We start from the raw sequence: 23,204 nt of genomic DNA, 5'->3' as shown, positions 1-23,204 counted from the left end.
TTTCTGCCAGAATAAAAATCTATTAAGACTTATCGCAATATAAATAAAGACTATTTGATTTAAAAGTGATGAAAAAATAATTTCATGAGATATGTTTTTATTATTATTTATTATTGTTTTAACTTTTTTCTCTTTAATGCAGGACCTCCCAGATTAAAAAACAACCTCAGACTGCCATTTTCTGTGCTTTGCTTATATTTTGTTACTTTTGGGAAGCATCTTTTCTGCCTGATGTTTTGGATCATTGCATTCATTCATGCATGTATTCCTTAGTCCTGCTTGCTTTGGAACTGCGCCATAGGAAATGACAACTCTAGCAGTAAAGCTTTTTAATATGAAGGACGCCTTGGAAATGCCGTATTTCCATGTCTGAAATGTTTCCAAATCATTGGAGGAAAGCCCACTAACAAGAAGTAAATATTCAAGCAGATATTTACCATACCAATACTCCTATGTCACTTTGCCATAGCTCTAACTAAACAGCTAAAGTTGAAAGTCTTTGTTATACCCTCAGAACACAGCCAGGTACTAGTTACACTCCTCCAGTGAATCCAATGTACTGATTGACTGATTGATTATTCATTCCTTTATTTATTTATACCTCAATTAACTCTGGAGTGTACGTGAAAAACTTGTATATTTTTAGAGAAAAAGGTTTACAGAGGTGGGCCATCTCCAAACTTTAAGCATCAGTATTACTCAAGCTTACCTTGGTAACTTTCTTTCCCTACTGGAACAAAATGCTTCCTGGCAGGAAAACTCAGTCCAGATACTATGTGTTTGCCTGAATTTTGTTTTTTTCTAAGTATTACAGGGCAACTAAAAGAACAGAATTGAAGTCTATGCCTCACATACTGAGTATGCAAGTGAGTATGTAAAACTGAAGAACAAAATGGTACATCTTTTTGGAATCTATTTTTGTTTACATTACTCAAATATTTAGGAGAAATAATGTTATAGAGAGTCTCACAAATTAAAAAATAATAAGAAATGACAATTATTTCTCATATAGACTCTCTTGAGCTGTGCCTCACATATTGTGAGTCATCAAATTCTCTAAACTTCATTATTAGGGGTTTATCAGTAAAAAAGTTTGAGTAGCATGGTCTAGGTGGATAGGCATTATTATCATATTCTTTTCTAATGGAGGAAGGGAAATACAGCAGGATTAAATAATAGATATAAAATGGGTAAATTCAATGACTTCAGGAGAACCTGAAGAGATCAACAACACTTTAAGAAGAAAGAAACAATCTAAAACAGGTCAAACAACACCATGTTTATGTTCTTGCTCCCTCAGAAGCAAAGTAAGTGAAGGCCATGTGTGGAATTAGATTATATTAAATTGAGAGTTCTGCACAGGCTGACCTGCTCATGTCTCACTCCCAGATATCCAGGGGTGGGGCCCCCTCCTGTGCTAACAATATTATTTAATTAAGTAAATTAACGAATCCGGAAGTGAATTTTGAGCAGGAAAAAATGAAGTTGGGGATAAAATACTCTGAGTTTGTCTACAAATGAAGTAAGTTGAGTGTGTATATTTTCAATCATCTGCATAAGGCATGAACTTAATGTTTCTCCTCTGTCTGTGGTCCAAGTTCAGTGGAAATAATCAGTCACATAGTTGTGTATTTATGTTGCCATGAAGTTCTATCCTTATAATCGCTGTCTATAAGGAGCTTTAGAATGACAAACTGCAGATTATTCTGTTTGTCAATGTGGACATTTAGTCTGAGATCTGAGAAGGCAGCTAATTGCTCTCCCTGCCCAGAGAGTCAGCCTTGAAGGGCAGTGGCAGTAGCTATGCTAACATGCCCAAGGATTTCCTAAGCATAATTTGTTTATTAATTTGGTAATCTAAACATCACAAATCCAAGCTATATCACTCTGGCTTGTCTTAGATGTGCCTATAAAAAACAATAGCTTAAACAATATGTCTAGTCATAACTGAGGGCTGATAGAAGAAATAGAAGTATATGCAATCCCTCTGCTGTGTATTACAAAAGATAATTTTCATTATGATGTTCAATGCTCTTTATATACAGATCCTGTATTAAAAAAAAGCATATTTCGTGATGAATTGGCTAGTGTCATACTCGTAGATGATGAGAACTATGTAAGAAATTGTGTTTTATTTTTTGTTTTGCCTGACAGGATGCTCAGAGCTAAATTTGGATTCAAATATTGTAATTTGTTTTATCAAGTTACAGATATGCTCTTCTTTTTATCCCATTTTTATATGTTTGTTTTGTTTGCCTCCTTCTTTGGGTCGTATTTTACACTGCTTTTATTATAAATCACTTTATATCCTTCTTGAAAATAGATTATAAATAAATCAACTTAAAATAAGATCAAGGATGTAAGATAATAGAGCATTATAGTCAATCAATAAACTTTATTGATCATCTCCTATGTGAAAGGCACTATGAGAGACCAAGGATATCATCATGAGTAAGAAATTCTCTCTGACTGTGAAGAAGTAAATCTGGTTGTGTTTAGTTGTATTTGTAAAACTAAATCTAGCTTTGTAGCTTAACAAATTACCACACATTTACTGGCTTAAAACAATACAAATGTATTTCTCTTTCAGTTCTGTAGGTCTGAAGTGTGTTTTGGCTTGACCAGTCCCTTCCCTTTGGGTCTCACAAGACCAAAGTCAAGACGTTTGCCTGTCTGGGCTCTTTTCTGGAGACTGTAGGGAGAATCCTCTTTCAAGCTCATTCTGATCTTTGGCAAAATCAAGTTTCTTGGGGCTTTCGGCCTGAGGTCCTCATTTCCTGCTGGTTGTCAGCTGGGGGCCTCTCTCAGCTCCTTAAGGCCACCTGCATTCCTAGTCCCAAAGTACCCCCACCTTCAAAACAGAAAAGCTGCCTAAAGCCCCTCTCACACTTCATATTTCTTTGATTTCTGCTACATCTCCTTTGCTCCAGCCAGAGAATGTTCTCTGTATTAAGGGCTCGTGTGCCAGGTAAGGATAATACAGGATGATTTCCGCATCATAAGGTCCATAACTTTACATCTGCAAAATCCCTTTTGCCATGTAAAGTAGCATATTCATAGAACTCAGGAATTAGGGTAGGGATATATTGAGGAACCGTCCTTCCTACTGTACTAAAGAAAAAGAGAGTGATGTAAACAAATAAGTTCTTGAATAAAAGTATGCGAGTGCTGTGCAATCACACAGAAAAGAATTAATCAATACAGGAGAAATGCAGAAGTATACTCAGAACATAAAAGTAAATAACCAAAATAGATTAAAGAGGACATTCAGTTTCATCTATGCACAACATTATCCATCATAATAAATGGAAGGTAAATCTGCTAATGTCTAACTCCTGGTAATGACACGGTGTGGCAAGAACATATTCTTGTTTTGAATTGGAGCTTATATGTTATGATCTTTTATAGCAAAAAAACTAATTTTTTATCTTTAACTATATAAGTGAAGAGATAGTTGAAATCTTCAAATATCCAGAATTGTTTGATGCTCTTTGTTTTTAGGAAAAAACAGCTATTGCACTAAAATATAAAGATATATATTTTTTTTTTACTAAATATGCTGTACTTTAGAAGATAAAAATGATTACCCAGAAACCCATGCAAGGATGCTCCATATACCTGTCACTAAGGTAATACATTAAAATATATTTAAAAGGACATTTAAAGATTTTCAACAGTGATTAAAGACTTTTAACAATGTATTTGTAAAGACTTTCGACAATTAGAATTTTCCGCTTTTTCCAGTACATTAAATAATTATAAATTTATTAAGTAAAATTCATATGTCTAGAATGTCTTCTTTTCTTTGATATTTTATTTATTCTTAATGAAGATAAATAGATGAAAAATCATTCAATATACTCACATGGTGTTACAAAACCCATTCTCTGTTGTTGCTTATTCATTTAGGATTAGTAAATATAAATGCAATTTATTATTTGCATATTAAAGATAGTTGGTAAAGTGAAATGAAAATAGCACTGGGCTTAAATCAGAAGATGGGAATTAAAATCCATCTCATTTCTGATACATTCTGACTCCAAAATTTACCTCTCAAACAATCTGAGCATATTTCTCTATCTCTGTAAAAGAGATGTTTAGATTAAACAATCTCTAAGGTCTTTTAATACTATAAATATTTTGAATTTTATAGTAAGGTAATAAAATGTCAGGGAAATCTATGCGTAAAATAAAAACAAATTGATATCCAAAGCATTTTTTAAGAGTTCAACTATTTCTCAGTTAAAAATGCAAATGTTTTCCAGAAAACAAAGCTTTTAAGTTGACTTGATTTACAGTCATTTTCCAAAATGGGGAAAATACCACATAAAGTAATTGTTTTTAATGGTTGTTATACTTTAAGCTTGTAACAACCCGATAATGTGACTTTTTCTCCCTATCTTTCTGCCTCTTCCAAATTAGATGCTTTATCTTAATGGGATTTTTTTTCTTCCTGTGTTTTCAATAGATGAGCATCTCTTTGTATTTATAACCACTGAACATTATCAAATTCATTTGAGATTTATCCTGCCTGATATCTCTCTAACTCTCTCTAGATAAACAGGGGAAAACAGGAAAAAAAATGTTTTTTGGGCAATGTTTGCTGAAATACTCAGTATAAAAATGAGGCACGGCCAATTTACTATCAAGGCACCAAATTCTGGCCAAACCTTTCACATATTTTGCGACAACATTGAGAGAGTTTCAAAGATCCCTGGATACTTATCGTACTCAATACTTATTACAGAATATGCCATAAGTAATGGACAAATGAGGGAGAATCCATCACTTTTTAAATTGTGTGTTTACGGAATGCAAATCACTGAGCAATCACAGTAAAAATTACAGAAACAAGTTTCACCACAATATTGATTTCATGCTGTTCTTAAGAATGTAGAATATTCTGACTAGTACTAAGATGCAGCTAACTCCATGTCTTACCTTGGTGTCTCTGAAAAAATCCCCAGCAGTCATCCTTGTGACTTGTGTCGTGGTTGTTCTCTCTTCTAAAAGGAACTAGGGTCATATCCCAAAACATTCTGAAGTAGCATAAGTTATCAGTGATTTTTCTAAACTTTTGAAAATGAATATGAACCTTCAGCATATGCTAACTTTAGAGAAAGAAGATTCGTAAAGTTACTGCCCACCTTATGATAGAATACTTCCTTTCACTTTAGTGTTAGATTTTATAAACACTCCAGGAGTGTCCTCAACCTAATGATGGAGCAAGTGTGAATAAATAAAATTTATGTAACATGATTTAATATTCTTCAAACTTAACTTCTTTCAGCCTTTTTGCTTTTCCTGTCTGAAGAGCCTGGACTAAGTCAAATGCTAGATCCTTCACCTCCAAAACTTTGATAATTGTGTACACCTTGAAAGAATTGTCATTTTCAGTATTTTTTTTAATTGAACATAGAGGACAACACCATACATGTTACTCTAGAAAAAATAAAATCATTTTCTAAAGATAAAGAAATACTGAGTGTTCTAGTTTCCTTTTGTTTTTTGCCTATAGGTCTTTGAGGGGATCCCCAACATTTTGTTGAATTTTCTGGTTGAGATACTTCATTTTGATGTTGAAGCAATAAGCACAGAATTTGAGGCCAGAGATTTCAAGAATGGAATTTCATATCACCCACTCTCTGCATGATATTGGCATACTACTTAAATCCTGATATTTAAAATGAGATCAGTAAAACCTCCTTCACGGGTATTTTAGTTGGTTTGGGCTGCCATAACACAAATGCCATCGACTAGAAGGCTTAAACAACAAACATTTATTTCTCACAGTTCTGGAGACTGGAATTCTGAGATCAGAGTGCCAACATGATTGGTTTCTTGATGAGGGCCCTCTTCCTGGTTTACAGGCAGCTGCCTTCTTGCTGTGTCTTCACATGGCAGGGAGAGAGATCATCTCTCTCATATCTCTTCTTATAAGGATACTAATCCCATTCGTGAAGATTCCACTCTCATGACATAATTACCTCCCAAAGGCCCTACCTCCAAATACCAACATGTGAATTTTTGGGGGAACACAAATGTTCAGTCCATACCAACAGAGTTCTTATTCTTATTTGCTTTATATGTGATTTATGTGTCTAATTTGTGAGAAATCGTTCATTTACAAATAAATATTAAATGAACATTTCAATATAAGCAAGAACATCTGAAATGCAAAAGCGGATGATGTTGGCCACTATTTGAATAGTCACTTATTCTTTCATGTAATAATTAATGTAGCATTAATTCATATACATGCATAGTATCTCTCATTAAGTGTTTCTTATTCATGTAACATTAAATGGGAGAAACTATGTATTTTAGGTGTTGAGGACTCAACAGTGAACAAAACGGAAAAGTCATGCATTTATAGAGTTTATATGCATGCAGAAAGAACCAAAAAGTCAAATAAATAATGTATAATGTCAGGTGGTAAAAAAGAACAATAAGGAATATTTTTGCCATATTTCATTACATTTTAATAGATTTTGCCGAATAGAAACCAGACTTAAAATTTCCCCCAAATAAAGGTGAGCTCCTCTCTTATGTTATATGTTGTCTGTAGGTCAGTGTGAGTCAGTTTCAGCTCTGGGCTTGTGTCTTCTTCATTCCAGCATCCAGGCTGCACAGATCATGTGGGCTTTGTAGCCAGTTTTGGAGACTTTGACTTTTGTTCCAAGAGAGATAGATATTGGAAAGTTTTGAGCAGAGGAGTGATATGATTCATTGTATATTTTTTCAAGAATTATTCTGCTTGCTGTATAGTAAGGGTAGTATCAGGAAGGACAGCTGAAGGCTAACAGTATAGTGTAGATGAAAATACAGTTGTGTGCACTAGGATGGTAGCATTGAAGTGGGGAGAGACAAGTGGTCTGATTTTGGAGATATTGAAGGCATAGCTGAAAGATATGCGGACAGATTGTATATGGGTGTGAAACAAAATGCATTCAAGATGGCTCAAGAGTATCTTTCACTTGAGCAATTGAATATATGATGTTGTCTTTTGTTGAGATAGCTTTTACTATTAATTATATAAAATTTTGATAAATGCTTTAATTTTTTCCTGGGCTGTGAACAATACCTTAGAACTTCTGATGATATAAGGACTAAAATGACTTAAAGTAATGGAGAATTTACTCTAAGGCTACATGTGCATAGAAATTTAGGACAAGATCCAGTAAAGTCAGCAAAAGTGATAATCCTTTAAACAAATATTTACAATACAAAACAATCACCAATGCCACTCAGGTGATCCCCACATACGCCTTGAAGTACTGCAGTTGAGTGGCTCCAATGTGGATTAATTTAATGGCTCATTTAAATCTTTCCATCTATGTTAGTTTCCTACGGCTGGTATAACAAATTACCACACATCTAGTGGCTTAGAACAACCCAAAATTATTATTTTACAGTTCTGGAGGCAAGAAATTTGAAATCAGTTTCACTGGGTGAAATGAATATATCTGCAGGGCCACTTTCCCTTCTGAGACTGTAGAGGAAAATTTGTTTCCTTGCTTTTCCCAGATTCTAGAGCTGCATGCCTTGGCTCATGGCTCCTTCCTCCATCTTCAAAGCCAGTTGTGTAACATCTTCAGATCTCTCTGTGCTTCCATCACATTATGTTCTCCTCTTGGTCGTAAAATTTCCTTCGGCATCTTTCGTATAAGGACACTTGTGACTACCTTTAGGATCCTCCCAGATAATCAAGGATCAGCTCCCCATCTCAATATCCTTAATTTAATCATATCTGAAAAGTTTCTTTTGTCATATAAGGTAACATTCCAAGGTTTCAGGGATTATGTTGCTATCTTTTGAAGCTATCATTCAGCCTACCACATAATCTTTCCACTCTGCCTTCCTCAGACTGGTGGCTTTATCCTCAGCTGCCATCCATTGTGGCTGCATAATGGCTGCCTATTCTAGGAAGCACATGCAGATACTAGTGTTCATTGGAAGAAAACAAGGCTCTATCTGTGTATGTGTCTCTGTTTATCGACAAGGAAGCCTTTCCCAGAAGCCTCCCGAGATGCCTTTCTTCATAACTCGAGAGAAATCTCACTACATGCTCATTCCTAAATAAATCATTAACTAGGGGCAATTATACAGATTCCCTGAACAACTGCATTTGTTACATAGAAGGTCAGACTCTTAGATGCTGCCAATATTAGGGAAACAGCCAACATTTCTCCTACATTTCTCTAGCATTAGCTTAGCATTTGTCTACCAGGAGAGTTTATTTCATATGTAAAAGTATCTGCAGGGTTTTGTGCATGTGTGTATGATTTCCTTTGTTGAGGTTTGTCGTTTAATTATGACACTAGCTAACAATAAATCCTCCCTAATAACACTGACCCTTCATGTCCTTAACCCTTATTCATTATACTCCAGCATCTATAGAATGCTACCTTTTGTTTTTTGACTCTAAACTTAAGGCATGTCAGATTATAAATACATTTTAAATGCATTTTTTATATAACACATTTCCCTATGGTCTCATTGTTTAAAACCAAGAATAAAAATAGAATATTAGAAAGATTAATCAAATGTAAGAGTCAACAATATAACTCCTTATTTTCTTCATTTATATATTATAATGTATATTAGCAGAATCTGTCATTTTTAAACATATGGAAGAAAGCAAAAGAGAAGCTTTCCAAAATTAAGCTGCACTGTGCTACAGCTATAGCTGTCTCATGTAGTGCTGTAATCCTGAAAGCAAATGTCTGACATTCTCTTTCTTAAGTTGGAACCTGATTTATGGGTTTATGCCTGCATCAGTGCCTCCTTTAGATCATTGCAGTTTGAAAAAGAGTAAACCAGCCAGCTTAAGATTGTCTTTGTTAACAGTTGTGGAAAAATAATAACCAGCCTGTCATACAAAGGGAACGAGATACAAGAGGTACAGAAAGAAGGAAAATCTTGACTTCTGTTGAATAAATTAACAGTATTTCAGATGCTTTATGATGTGAAATTTGCTGCTAGCAGCAACTAGCAATCAATATTTACTGTCGTCCTCACACACCTTCGGGAAGGCTCCTAGATTTGATTTGAATATTGCCACTTCAGTAATGTAACATGGTCATCCTATCGCAAGGAAAGAAGATTTGACCAATGGCTCTTATGTTGCAATTTTAATAAGTGATGAGATTGCAGGATAGGTTCAAATTGACTAGAATGCCCGCTTTTAAATTTCACTGAAACAAATGCATATGTGAAAATTTAACTATAACCCAATTACCTTACCCCTCCTCAACACCCACACATACATCATAAGAGGTCACTCTATCTCTAAACACTCCTTACCTGTCATCTGCATCTCTCTTCCCACACATTGCATTCTACTCTTCTTTACAATTTGTCTCATCTTATTTCCATTACTGTATTTTAAACATTATATACATAGAGTGTCTTGCCTACAACAGGTACTTTAAAATACATACTGAATAAATGTTTGGTTCCAAATCACCTTGCAGGATTTCCTGTTCAATCCCATTTTTACAATATCCTAATTAACTCTTGTGGTGAATAAAGAACCTTTCTACATTAGAAGTTATTTCCTTTTTTTCTTTTATTCCATTTTTGTCCTAATCAAAGGCCAAGTGGGGTATTAGCATTAATGGAAGCAAACCAACAAAAAAATAATCCTGCTAAGTTACTTCCATTTATCCTTCAGATTTCAAAAGACAAGTACATTTCTCATTATTGTCACTGTCGATGTTTTGGGGAAATCATTCGTACTATCTCTGATGTTAGACAGTCATATCAATGTGAGCATGGTTCTTATCTCTCTTCTCACCTTTGTGTCTCCAACACCTAAACTGGAGCCTGCTTTGTGGTTCACACTCAATAGGCGTGTGTTGAATAGAAACATAAGTTATGAAAATATAAAACATGATTTATTGCTTTTTTTTAAATAGAAGGACATGTCACATAAAGCCTATTAATAAATTAAATAATATATAAATAAATAAGAAATAAGAAGGTCTTTAATATCTACTCAAACTTTGGGTGAACCTACCTCATTTCTAGGGGTTTTACATTTTATAGCATGGACTCTTAAAAGATAAACTGAGGCATATTAAAATTTTTAAGAGTTTATTTGAGCAAAAATCAACTGGAATTGGGCAGTGCTAAACTGGAAGTGGTTAGGAGCGTTCCACAGAAAGGGGCTAGGGAGAGACTTTACAGAGAAAAGGCTGAAGCAAAGGAAAGGAATGATGGATTGGCTAGAGCTTAAAGCGTGGCTGGCTGTTTGTGATTGGTTGTTCCTTCTGTTTTGATTTTGTAGCCTTGCGGCATTTACAGACTTAGATTTTGGTTTCCTTACATAGGGTACCAGAGCATTAGAGACACTTCAGTCTGATGGCCTCTTTGTTTAATTAACATAACAACTCTTAAATTAGTCCCATTCTGGCACCCTTTTCTTCAAATCTGAATCTAGCCTTTGGTTTTCCAGAGACTACAAAAAAGAAAGAAAAAAGATAACAAAAATGGCCATCTTGATTCAGAGTATGTAAATAAGCGATATTTTGGTTATTGCACATCCTATATTCCTATTGGTGCCTTCTTGATGCCTTATCCCATGGTCAGTTTCTCTGAGTACAGATGAAAGTGAGATTGGACCCTCTCTGTTGTATATTTTCTTACAACCCAATTTTAGTATCTCTGAAATAAACCCCTCAAGAAGAAAACAAAAATGTTTTTAATTTTCCACTTCTAATCTGAGCTGCTGCCATGTCTATATTTTGGAAATTGTAAAGTAAATGAGGCAGTGATGAAGCTTTCATGCCAGAGACACTTTTAAATATCAAAAGCATGTCATTACAGCTGAGTTTCGTTTTTCTTCTAATTCCTTAATTAGATAGGATAAGAATTGCATCTCTTCAGCAAATTCTCCTGCTATCCTTTCCTGGCCTCCAGAGGATCTCGTAATTGTATGCATCGTATTTTATTTGTAATGGACTTTTACACATTGTAGACTTTGTCCTTTCATCCTATCCCTGAACTAGAAGTGAGTTCTAGATTTCTGTGTTCCTGAAAACAAAAGCTAAATCGTTTTGCTTCTTTGCTTGAATCAGCAAGTTAACAGATAAACTGATTTAAACAGGTGAACTGTTTTGAATTCTGTGGAGAAAATAGAAGGAATAATCTTATTTAAGAACGGGCAATATAAATATAATATAATAATACAATACAAATAAACAATACAATATAACTGAATGTATTTGAGAATGGCCAATTGTGCAATTGTTTTTAATACTAATGACCCAGCAGCTAATTGAGGCATTAGATACAACAAACAGAAAATTTTTCTTCCAAAATAGTTTTAGTTGGATCATGCAACAGGTTTTTGTTTTTCTTTTCTCAAGTGGTTATGAAAATTTTAAGTTAACGCTTTTTTAAAAAAATTCTATTCTTAAGATGATGAAGGCAAAATCAACCACCATTCCCCCACAAAATTTTTTTTTAATGGAGATCAATTTTGTGTTTCCAAATCTTCCAACAGAGATTTATGGTCTAATTGTTAAAAATATTGTAGAGTAAATTCTTGAATTCTTAATTGATTCATAATTGTCTTCCCACTGTAAGACTATTGGATTGCTCTAGTCATTGTTGAATTTGAGGCTTCATAGGTTATTCAAACTTCTCAAGACAGAAATCACGTGGCATAGGTACTGGAGGAATAAAAATTAAGAGTTGGGAGCAGAATGCCTCTTAGGAGACAAAACTACCTCTATTTGGCAAAATGCCCTTTTGTTCATTTTGGCTGAGGAATAGCTTTCAGGATATTGTACCGTGATCCAGAAGTGACGAGGAGATAAAGCTTTCTGCCTAAAGAATGCTCCTAAATTGGGACAGTTGCTGGTAAATTCATTAAAGAATAAAAGAAAGGAGATCAAAGGTAGGAGAGAAAGGGCACAGCGACATGGCAGGAATCTCTCCAAACAGAAAAGATAACCTGCAGAGTCCTGTCCAGCAGAAGAGTGAACTGACTCCACCCGGTATCTTTAGGCTTTCTGCTTCTTCCTGTGTTATTGCATTTCTCCTGGCTCCTGCCTGATGCCTAGATACCCTTCTAAGGGGAGCATGAGGCCTGAGTTTAGGGCATGTGCGGTAGCAGTGGTGGCACCAGTATGTGGATTTTTTTTTTTTTTTAATGGTGCTTAGATTCTCAGAGGACACAGGATCATTTAACCAGAAACAGTCTTCAGAGATCTGGATTCAGGAGGAATATGACATGTTAGGAGACAACTCTTGTCTGCTAGCATCCAACTGAATGGCCAAGTTGGTTCTGGAAGTCAGTTTGGCCCCACTCACCAAACCTTGCTGCAGAACCTAGGCCTGCATCTGTCTAGACTTTGGGACTTCTTTATCTAAAGGGATCCCAGCACACACATGTTGTGTGCTCATCATGAGCCTACCTTGTCAATTCCCACATAGGCCTAAAAGGGAACTTTTATGGGCCTGAACCATAGAATACCTGCTGTGCAATTAACAATTAATGAGCTCCTTGACTACACCACTATGCTGGTGGCCTGGAGCAAAACACCCTTGACAAACTAATGTTCCCTGCTTTCTCTCCTCAGTCTCTCTCTGCCTCTCTTTCTTGATAACTAGTTAGCTAGACATTGGTATGGATCACTTGATATGTATATATGTACATGCGTGTATAGCCATCCCTGGTAGTCTAGTGGTTAAGATTCAGTGCTCTTACCACCACAGCCCAGGTTCATTTCCCGGTCAGAGAGCACACCACCTCTCTGTTGGTTGTCATACTGTGACGGCTGCGTGTTGCTGTGACGCTGAAAGCTATGCCACCGGTATTTTAAATACCATCAGGGTCACCCATAGTGAACAGGTTTCAGTGGAGCTTCCAGACTAGGAAGAAGGAGCTGGCCACCCACTTCTGAGAAAATCGGCTATGAAAACCCTATGAATAGCAACGGAGCACTGTCTGATACAGCGCCAGAAGGTGAGAGGACGGCACAAAAGGACCCAGGGGGGTTCTGCTCTGCTGTACAGAGTTGGAATCGACTCGAAGGCACTAACACAGCATATGTGTATATATAGATATATGCACATGTATATACACACACATACATAATACATAAATATGTATGTATTATATGTATATATAATGGTACACATGACACAAAAGAAAATAGCACAGAAGTAGCATTAGCCTCCACAATTCTCCATCAATAATCCTATTTTCCAGAGGCAAATGTTGGTTTTTATTTTTTCTCAAATTACATAAATACCTTTAATAGTAAGCATAATAATCATATACATCCATTTCTCGATTTATCAATTTTAGACAGTATCTTTTAACTCTCACCTATGAAAAATAACTGCTGTGCAATTATATTATCCTACTAACCTTCCTCACTCCTCTCAATATATGATAGAGGGATATTTTTTCTAATTTATCTCTTGGTTAATTTTGCATATTTACATGACACATTTGAACTTCGGTTTCTTGAGCCATCAATTTGTGCATCATATTGAGAACCTCTACTATATTAAATGAGCATACTATAGTCCTTCCTTTTTTCAACACCTCTCTATTTGCTACCCTATTTCCTGAAAAAGTTAACTTTGCTTTTATATTTTTAAGTTTGTTAAACTTATATTCTGTTTTTTCTACCATGTTTGAGTCATCAGTATTGCTTATAGGTTGATCCTAACCATTAAAACAAACACTCACAGTAGTGTGATTATATGAATGCTGTTAGTTGCAGTAGTGTGTAGGATTATGTATTCTTTTCTGTAGCTTCAAGGTTAAGAAGCTTTTGCATCAGAGATTTTACAAAACAGTATTATCATTATTTTTGCCTCTCTATGCTTTAATACTTGTTTAGGGATTTCTTTATCATCATATACACATTCAAGTGCAAAATTGAAACATAATTCTATGTTTATATGGATTAAAAATATTTAAATATGTCTATGTGTTTTAGACATACACACACACAAATGCCGTGTGTCAGGCTCTAAGTATATAGAAACAAATTTAATTAACAGATTATTCTTATCCATAATCCTATTGATCCTGGTGCCTATTATTATACCTATTTCAGTGATGAGGATAATGAGACCCAAAAATGATATAGAACATGTTCAATGTCACATAACTGGTAGGTTAGTGATAGCACTGGGATTCAAACCCAGGAGACTCACTCCAAATGCTGTGGTTTTGTTAATCATCATATAATGTTTCTACAAGAAGAATTAAATTTGGATTCATGTTAAGATGTTATTTATGGGTATTTCAACATAAAGAATGAAATTCAAGTGGGATTATATAACATCTTGACATACTAAACCTCAACAAAATTCTTATGTTCATAATACATGGGAAAATAAATCAAAATTTGTCATTTTGCACATATTTTTTTCTGCACTTTTAATTTCTTTATTCTCTCATGTGAAAACAAATAGTCTTTTTTGCTTATTCTGAGTTTTAAAACGTTGCATTCTTGTAGCATTGTGTAGAATTGATAAAAACAGGTATATTTTGGGACTAAATTATTTACATTTTAACTTGAGAGCCTGTTTCAAGAGCTACTTGGAGTTAATAACTGACAAAAATCTTTATTACAGTTATTAGCCCAATTAAAATTAAATTCTTAGTTCCAGTAAGTAATTAAAATTAAACATTAATAACTTTCATAAAATCTTCAAAATGACAATTAAAATTAAACATTAATACCATTTGGTATTATACCAAAATGGAGCTCTTACATAGAAAACTCATATTCAGATTATGTTGTAGACCATGTGTGAATGTGGAATGCAGAGTTCTAGGATGAACCTCTAAGCCCCACACCCTTGTAAAATCCCCCTTTCATTGAGTGTAAGGAGGGCCTGCAACAACTTCAATCCATATAAAATGGTAAGTGAGGGTATTTTTCAGATGTAATGAAAGTCACTAATCGGTTGGCTTTAAGTTAATCAAAAGGGAGATTTTCATTTCATGGACCTGACCTTTAAAGATAGGATCTTTAAAGTGGATCAAGAGGAAGAGACTGGAAGCACAGACACTCTCTTTCCTGCTGGCCTTGGAGAAGCAAGCTTCCATGAGTTGTATAGCTGCAAGGAAATGAATTCTGCTGACAACCACATGAGATTAGGAGACTGAGCCTCAGATGAGACTGCAACTCCAGCCAACACTTGATTGCAGCCTTTTGAGACCCTAAGAAGAGAACCCAACTAAGCTGTGCCTGTATTTTTGACACGTAGGAACTATGAGATAACAAAAGCGCATTATTTTAAGCCACTAAGTTTGTGGTAATTTTTGATACAGCAATAGAAAACTAATACAGTGAACTATATCTTAGAGAAAAAAGAATATTTTTCAATAAAAACTCATTTCCAACTTTGATAACATTTCATCACACACACGTAGATACACAAATATGTGCACACACGCAGGCAAGTCTAGGAGATCTAACTCCACAGAATTTGTTGGAAAAAAAAATCCAGTCTCAATAATTATCTGTAAATAATTCTAATAATCACTGAATGGCAGAGTTAAACAGAGAGCTGAGAGTACATCTAGTCTAAACTATTTGTTTTTCAACGAAGAAATAAGAGCTTTGAAAAAGTGCAACACTTGTCCAGGGTCATAGAACCCTGCAGAGGAGTGGCTGGGATAAGAGCCCAGCCTGGTTCCCCAGTTTCCTCCTGGCACGAGTTACCACAAGTGAATTGCAGAATCTAGTCAGACTGCACTAACCAATACAGAATGACAGATAACTCACCTTTATGACCTGTAGAAATAAGATTCTGTAGTCTTGAGATGAAGAAGATTGAAAGGATTTTTCTTCAGAACATGCATAAACCTAAAGATATTAGGTTAATCAGCTGGATGTTTTTATCCTATATGGCAGTTCTTAGTGATTAACTGTATAGTTTGACAAGAAAGAGACAGTTCAAATCTCACCTGTGATGTCGATTGAGACCTGATCTCTGTCGTCAGACGAATAGATTGCAGGGCTTGAATGAGTCAGGATGACTATACATACTGAAACTAATTCACAGAAGAAATACAGAGCACCAGTAGATACACGAAAAGATGCTCAGACTTACCAATAACTAAATAAGTGCAAATAATGACAATGAAGAGATTATTTTTACTTTTCATTATTCAACAAATATTTATTGAGTGCTTATCATGCTTTAGGCACTTTGTGTTGTTTCTGAAGATAAATAGCAAAGACTTTGTTCTTGCCTTCGTGGACTCCACGTTCCAGTGTTAGAGATGGACACTGGACAATAGATCACACAAATAAACCTAAAATTGAATCCATATTAAGTCCTTTGGAGAAAAGGACCAGGAGACTATGAACACATATATCATGACATCTAACCTAATCTTGAGGAAGGCAGAGAAGTCACTGGGTAAGTGACTTTTAAAGGTGAAATAGAAATTGACTGATTGTGTATGTGTGTGTGTATGTGTACATGCAGATGTTGTGTGATAGAAAAGAAAGTCTTAAATTTCATGCTGTGGATTCGATTTTGGGAAATTGGAGAAGGGAGGTTTCCTTAATAGAAATTTGAAAATCATGCTAAAGAATAGGTATTAATGAGTGGAAATGAGTTCAATTATGAACAAACAGAGTTTGAAGGGGTTATGTGGTATCCAGACAGATGGAAACAAGAGACTAGATTTTGGGTGAGGAAATTGAATGAGGAATTCTCTGAAGTACATCTGTATCAAAGAATCCTTAGCTTGGGAGACAGAGTGGTATGCTTGCTATATCTTCTCTTAACTTCCCTTACAACTGAAGTACTTAGAATTTTCGTTTAAAGTGTTTCACAAGCCTGACCTCAAGCGGAATTTTCATGCAACTTTAAAGAAACATTGATGTTTAAGTTGTACTCCACAAAGATTCTGATTTGATTTTTGCTTGTCAGTATTTTCTTAAAGGCACTCAATTGATTCTAATATACAGCCCAGGTTGAAAGCTACAGACTTTAGACATTTGTTAGCTAATATTAGGGTAATTTATCTGCTACAGAATCTTAATACCATTTGAATTGGGAATTTCTTAGAGCAGCTATTCAGAACATAATAGAATAGTAAATAATTGCCCTGGGAAATGATCTAATTCAACTCTTAAATTTTATAGATGACACTGAAGGCTCATTTTGTCTAAGTGACTTATCTAGGGTGAAAAAGTAGCCTTGTTCCCTTTCAATTAAGCCTATTTTAAGAGTAGTCCACATATGAAATTCTGTATTGAGCAATTACAGCTCATTCTCAAAAAATATGTCAGTGTCCACTATGAGTCACACTGTGCTGTCAGTTAAGTTAATAATCCAATAAAGTAATTGTTATCACTTCCATTTTAGAGATTCAAAGACATAAACTAAATTCCCTAAGTCATGGAACCAACAGGTGGTGGAATCAGGGTTCAAACTCAATTCTACCACTTTTAAAAGCCATGATCTTTCCATCACTGTTTCCATGGGCTTATCTAGTATCTCCTCTTATACCTAAAATTACCTATTGGTTAAATTAGCTGATTCCCTCAGCCTTTCCTCAAAGGACTATTTTTGAAAATTTTCGATTATTTTAATTGCTTAGAACCCCAATATCTTTGTAACTGTCTAGTCATAAAAGACTTGCTCAGGAGTTTCAAAAGATTAAATAGTTCTAAAATAGTTTATACTATATGATAAATGCAATGGAATGCTTATCCTTATTCTAAAAAATTTCAGGATCTTCACTTAAAAGAAATCTTTAGAGTCATTTTTAAATTGTAATTCTGACCTCAAGGAAGTGTTAAACAGGTTTGTTCAAAATTTAATGAGGATGAATTTTCATATGATAGTCATTTTAATTTAGAGTGTTACGAAGGATTCAACAATTTTAGTATAAAATAGCAGAACTTGCTACATACGTGTGGTCGATGACTAGCTCGGGCTAAATTTTGCATATCTATGGAGTCTAAAATTCAATTGCGATTCTATCCAATTTTTTGTTTAAGTGTCATAAGTAAAAGAAAATATCTAGTCTAAAATGAACCATGGTTTGAAACTCCATTCTCTTCTCAGCCACTTTTTCTTTATGAGTGGCTTCACATGAGCAGCTCTAACTGCTGGACATTAGGTGATATTTAGAAATTGTGAGAAAACAAAGCATGCATAGAGTGTTGGCTACCTCTTATTTCATCTATTAAGTGTATGAAATATAACTGACAGCCTGTTTTTTAAATATCATTACTTTAAGATGTAGTAAATACAGCTAACTGAAAAAAGAATATTGGTATCAGCATTGTGCTTAGAATTAATTTAGCATCTAACCACTATTTCCCACTAAAATATATAAATATATATATATTTTTTAAACAATTTGACAGTTTCTTTTCTTTTTGAGGAAGATTGGCCCTGTGCTAATATCTGTTGCCAGTCTTCCTCTTTTTTTCTTTGTTTTTTCCTCCCAAAAGTCCCAGGATATAGTTGTATATCATCATTGTAGAGTTGTGGCTCTTCTGTGTGGGATACCACCTCAGCATGGCTTGATGAGAGGTGAGTAGGTCCACGCCCAGGATCCCTGGGCCACTGAAGCAGAACACACAATCTTAACCACTACGCCACCCGGCTGGCCCCCTAAAATATATTTTTAAATGTCTGTGTAGCTTTAACTATTATTATACATGACATTTTTATTAATTTTCAGATGTTTCAGACAGGTTTTATTCATTATTCATTCATCATAATATTCATTTAGCAGTTCACATTTAACCTAGTGCTTTTTAGAAACACACACATATACATACAAATACATATATGTATTTACACATATAAATTCATATATATATATATAGATATAGATATACATATATATGCACCCACACACATATCCTTATTCGGAGCTGCTTTTCCAGGTTATCAGTCCTGAATTAGGGCAGGGCCCAGGGCCATCCTAGAAACTATGGGAGTCACATTGGACATATTAATCAAATAAGGAAACCTTTAATAAAATGCTTGGTATATAATATGGAAAAATGAGTATATAATATAAGAAAATATTGTCTCTCAAAGGTGAATTTATCAGAATCACCTGGCTTTTAACTTACTGTATTAAAAAATTCCACAAATAGTTTTTATTTCCTCTGTCTAGGTAGACAATACTGTTCTCGGAGATATGAGAACTTCAAGAAGTTTAACTATTTGCCTGGGAAAATGTAAGTAACACAGATAAAGCAAAAGCTCCCAGATGAAAGTGCTAAATTTTATAAATAGTATTTGTTTCTTTTATAGTCAGTGGTTCTCAAATGTGATTCCTGAACCAGCAACATCATCTGGGACTTTTGGGAAATGCATTTGGGGCCCCAACCGAGACCTACTGATTCCGAAATTCTAGGCTTGACCCCAGAAACAGGATCTCTAGGTGGTCCTGAAACCCACTAAAGTTTGAGAACTACAGAACTTAACTTCTTGATTTCTATTATTTTAATTATTCTGAACTTATTCTTTTTGTTCTAATTATTCTGAAATTGGTGGAGACTTGCTATATGTTTTTTGGTATGGGAGACTATATATATATTTTCTCCTACTTCATTCCCTTCTAACACTACCAACTATGTTACTGAGAGTCAGGAGAAATCACCACCTTGGGTAATCAATCACCAGAGGATTGAACTATATTTACTCTTCATTATAAAAACTCTTTATATAATTCTGAAAGAAAATTTCCATGAGAATAATGGTAAAAAAATCTGGAGTTTTCAAGCAGGATCTTCTATTTCATTTGACTCCCTCAGTTATGTCTATATAACTGTTCATCATAATCAGATAAATAACAATTAAAATTATATTAAATATGTAATATAGCTTTTATTCTCATAGTATCATAAGACACTGAGATCAAGGGTTTTAAAAACTCAATATTTAGAATGAAAGATACGGTCAGCAGGAGGATTGTGAATGAAATAGAATTGCCACTGGAGTTCACAAGATGATGAGAATTTTTACAGGTGAGGATAAGAGGACATTCCTAGGAAAGGGCATAGGAAGGAAATTATGAAAGTATCAAATCAAGAATATTCATGGCAGTTATTCACACTTCTTGATTATGGCTTTTGAGATTATTTACACTTTTCTGAAAGTTTTGCATTTGTGCGAATCCTTCTTCAGAGCAAAGGCTTTTTCCCTCAGTTTCACATCTATACCCACCAGCTGGTACAGTGTCTGGCACATAGTAGGTACCTAGTAAATAGTTTAGAATGCATAATGAAGACTAACTAGTCACTTGGAACTAGGTTGAGCAGGACATTGATGTCTAGCTGCCAGCAAAAGAGTTTAGACAATATTCTACAGGCTTTATTAGTGAAATCAGCAAAGTGATATTGTGGGAGTGCAGATGTAGCAGGAAGGAAGGTCAAAGCAGGGAAAGAAGAGAGAGAGAGACCAAGAAGTCAGGCAGGAGACTTGCAATTAACAAAGTTATGGACAGGAAAGAGTCTAGGGGCAAAAAAGTGTCATTTGTTTCTGTTTTCTTTCTTAAATCACCAAAATATTATGTCAATTATCATATACAATCACATCTGTTTTCTTGAAACCAGTGCCTGTTTTTTCCTTCATTTTCTAAATTAAAAAAATTCAGTTAAGCTTTAGTAAATGTGGATGATGATATGCCCTTAATGTCAGCTTGTTACGTGTCCTTACTACTGACCAGAGTGGAGGAACAAATTTGGGAATGATGAGAATAATGATTAAAGTGAGGATTGAAGCAGAGAGCTGCAGTAAAAACTTTTATCCTACAGGAGGAAACGATGCAAGTTTACATATATCTTCAAACCTAAAGATTGACATAAAAATATTAATATCTATCTTTGAATAAGTAGGCTTTTAACTTTTTAAAGCAGCAACACACACACACACACACACACGCACCACAAACAATCCTTTCTTTTCTACAATGGAATCTTAATTGGAATCTTATTGCTGTGTACAAATCAGATGAAGCCAGAATTGTCTGTTTGTGGAGGAAATGTAGCAGAGCAACACTGAGGCTCTTATTCTGTTGACCTCAAGCTTTCCCTCAGGGCCTCCTGAGACACTTCATTTGTACACAGGGCTCCAGGAAGCAGAGAAAGCCTGCATTTTCCTATTAAAGACATACGTAGATATTCTACTTTACACCAATGAAACTAAAATCTAATATGAAAGATGAAAAGTGCATTATAATTATTTTCTTATACATTTTTTTCTAACACCTTGCGTGATACTTGCATCTAAGGACTACAAAGAGATCAAAATGCCCTTTAAAAGGACCTCTAAGGCACTTTGCCTGAGGACCGGTTGCCAGAATCTCCTTGGAGGGGGATGTAGATTTCATTTAACTCCACTATGTAGGTGATTCTTTGAAGGTGGAGCTAGGATACACAGGGTACAGAAATATCGATAGAGTGTATTTTAGATTAATCATGAAGATTTCCCTACTATAGAGATGGTGTCTGTAGCACAGTGCGAGTAAGGAATATGAACCTGGAGTGATGCAGTACTGCTCCACAATAGTTTTAGTACCATTAGAATTGTGCCCCTCTCCCATGCCCCACCTTAATATCTACCATGTAGCACACAGCTTTGCATAAAAAAGACACTCAACAAATGATTTGGAGTTTAATTAAATATCAAATATCAATTTCTTGTACATTACAAATTTATAGCTCTTTTTAAAAAAAGTGTAAATATATTAGTTAAAAAATTTAATTTACAATTTGTAGAAAAGTCTCCCTATATACAAAATTATGTTATTCCTCCCATAATTTCAAAAATGTGGGAATATACAAGTATATCTCTTTATTTTTTTTTTGTGAGGAAGATCAGCACTGAGCTAACATCCATGCCAATCCTCCTCTTTTTGCTGAGGAAGACTGGCCCCAAGCTAACATCCGTGCCTATCTTCCTCCACTTTATGTGGGATGCCGCCACAGCATGGCCTGACAAGCGATGCGTCATTGTGCGCCAGGGATCCGAACCTAGGCCGCCAGCAGCGGAGCGCGTGCAGTTAACCGCTACGCCACAGGGCCGGCCCCTATATTTCACTTTTAACAATGCATAGATTCCTAAAATTTTGGAGAATCAAAGTTTTGTAAATCAAATTAATTGAAATAATATCCCTTTTGGAAAAGTGAGTAAAACTTCTTGACTGGGTGTAGTTGAATGGGGAAGATATAGTGGAATACACATTATCCTATACGTCCTGTACTTCCAGGAGGCTATCTTAAATATTCTTCTTATATAATGACCATTCCTGCATTTTATTATAGCTGAAAGAAAAAGTTTCTAATAAAGCCATTAAAATAATCTGTTTTTATATTTGTTGTATAAAAATGGCCTTTTTTTGTGTATGTTGTTGTGAAACTAGCTTAAATAAAAGTTCTTGTCAAAGTTTTTTTTTAACGCATTCTGTATAAGAAATATAGGGTTTTTTAACTGGGTTGTTTACTTTTTTGTATGAGTTCTTTACATATTTTGAATATTAGCCCCGTATCAGATATATGAGTTGTCATATATTACCTTCATTATGTTGAGATACTTTCCTTCTGTACCCATTTTATTCAGAGTTTTTATCATAAATGGATGCTGTATCTGTCAAATGCTTTCTCTACATCTACTGAGATGATCACTAATTATTAGGGAAATGCAAATCAATATTACAATGAGCTATCACTTCATGCCCATCAGAATGGCTTTTATTAAAAAGACGAAAAATAACAAATGTTGGAGAGGATGTGGCGAAAAAGGAATCCTCGTACAATGCTGATGGGAATGTAAACTGGTGCAGCCACTATGGAAAATAGTATAGAAGTTTCTCAAAAAATTAAAAATAGAACTACAATATGATCCAGCTATTCCACTTCTGGGTATTTATCCAAAGAACATGAAATACTAATGTGAAAAGATATTTGCACCTCTATGTTCATTGCAGTATTAGTCACAATAGTCAAGATTTGGAAACAACCTAAGTGCCCATCAATGGATGAATGGATAAAGAAGATTGGTATATATACACAATGGAATACTACTCAGCCATAAAAAAGATGAAATCTTGCCATTTGTAACAACGTGGACAGACCTTAAGGATATTATAGTCAGACAGATAAAGTCAAATACTGTAGGATTGCACTCACAAGTGGAAAATAAAAACAACAAACAAACACATAGATACAGAGATTAGA

The sequence above is a fragment of the Diceros bicornis genome, chromosome 22 (genome assembly GCF_020826845.1).
Source record: "Diceros bicornis minor isolate mBicDic1 chromosome 22, mDicBic1.mat.cur, whole genome shotgun sequence".
NCBI classification, from domain to species: domain Eukaryota; kingdom Metazoa; phylum Chordata; class Mammalia; order Perissodactyla; family Rhinocerotidae; genus Diceros; species Diceros bicornis.
The sequence above is the reverse complement of the archived record's forward strand: the minus strand, read 5'-3'. Positions refer to the sequence as shown.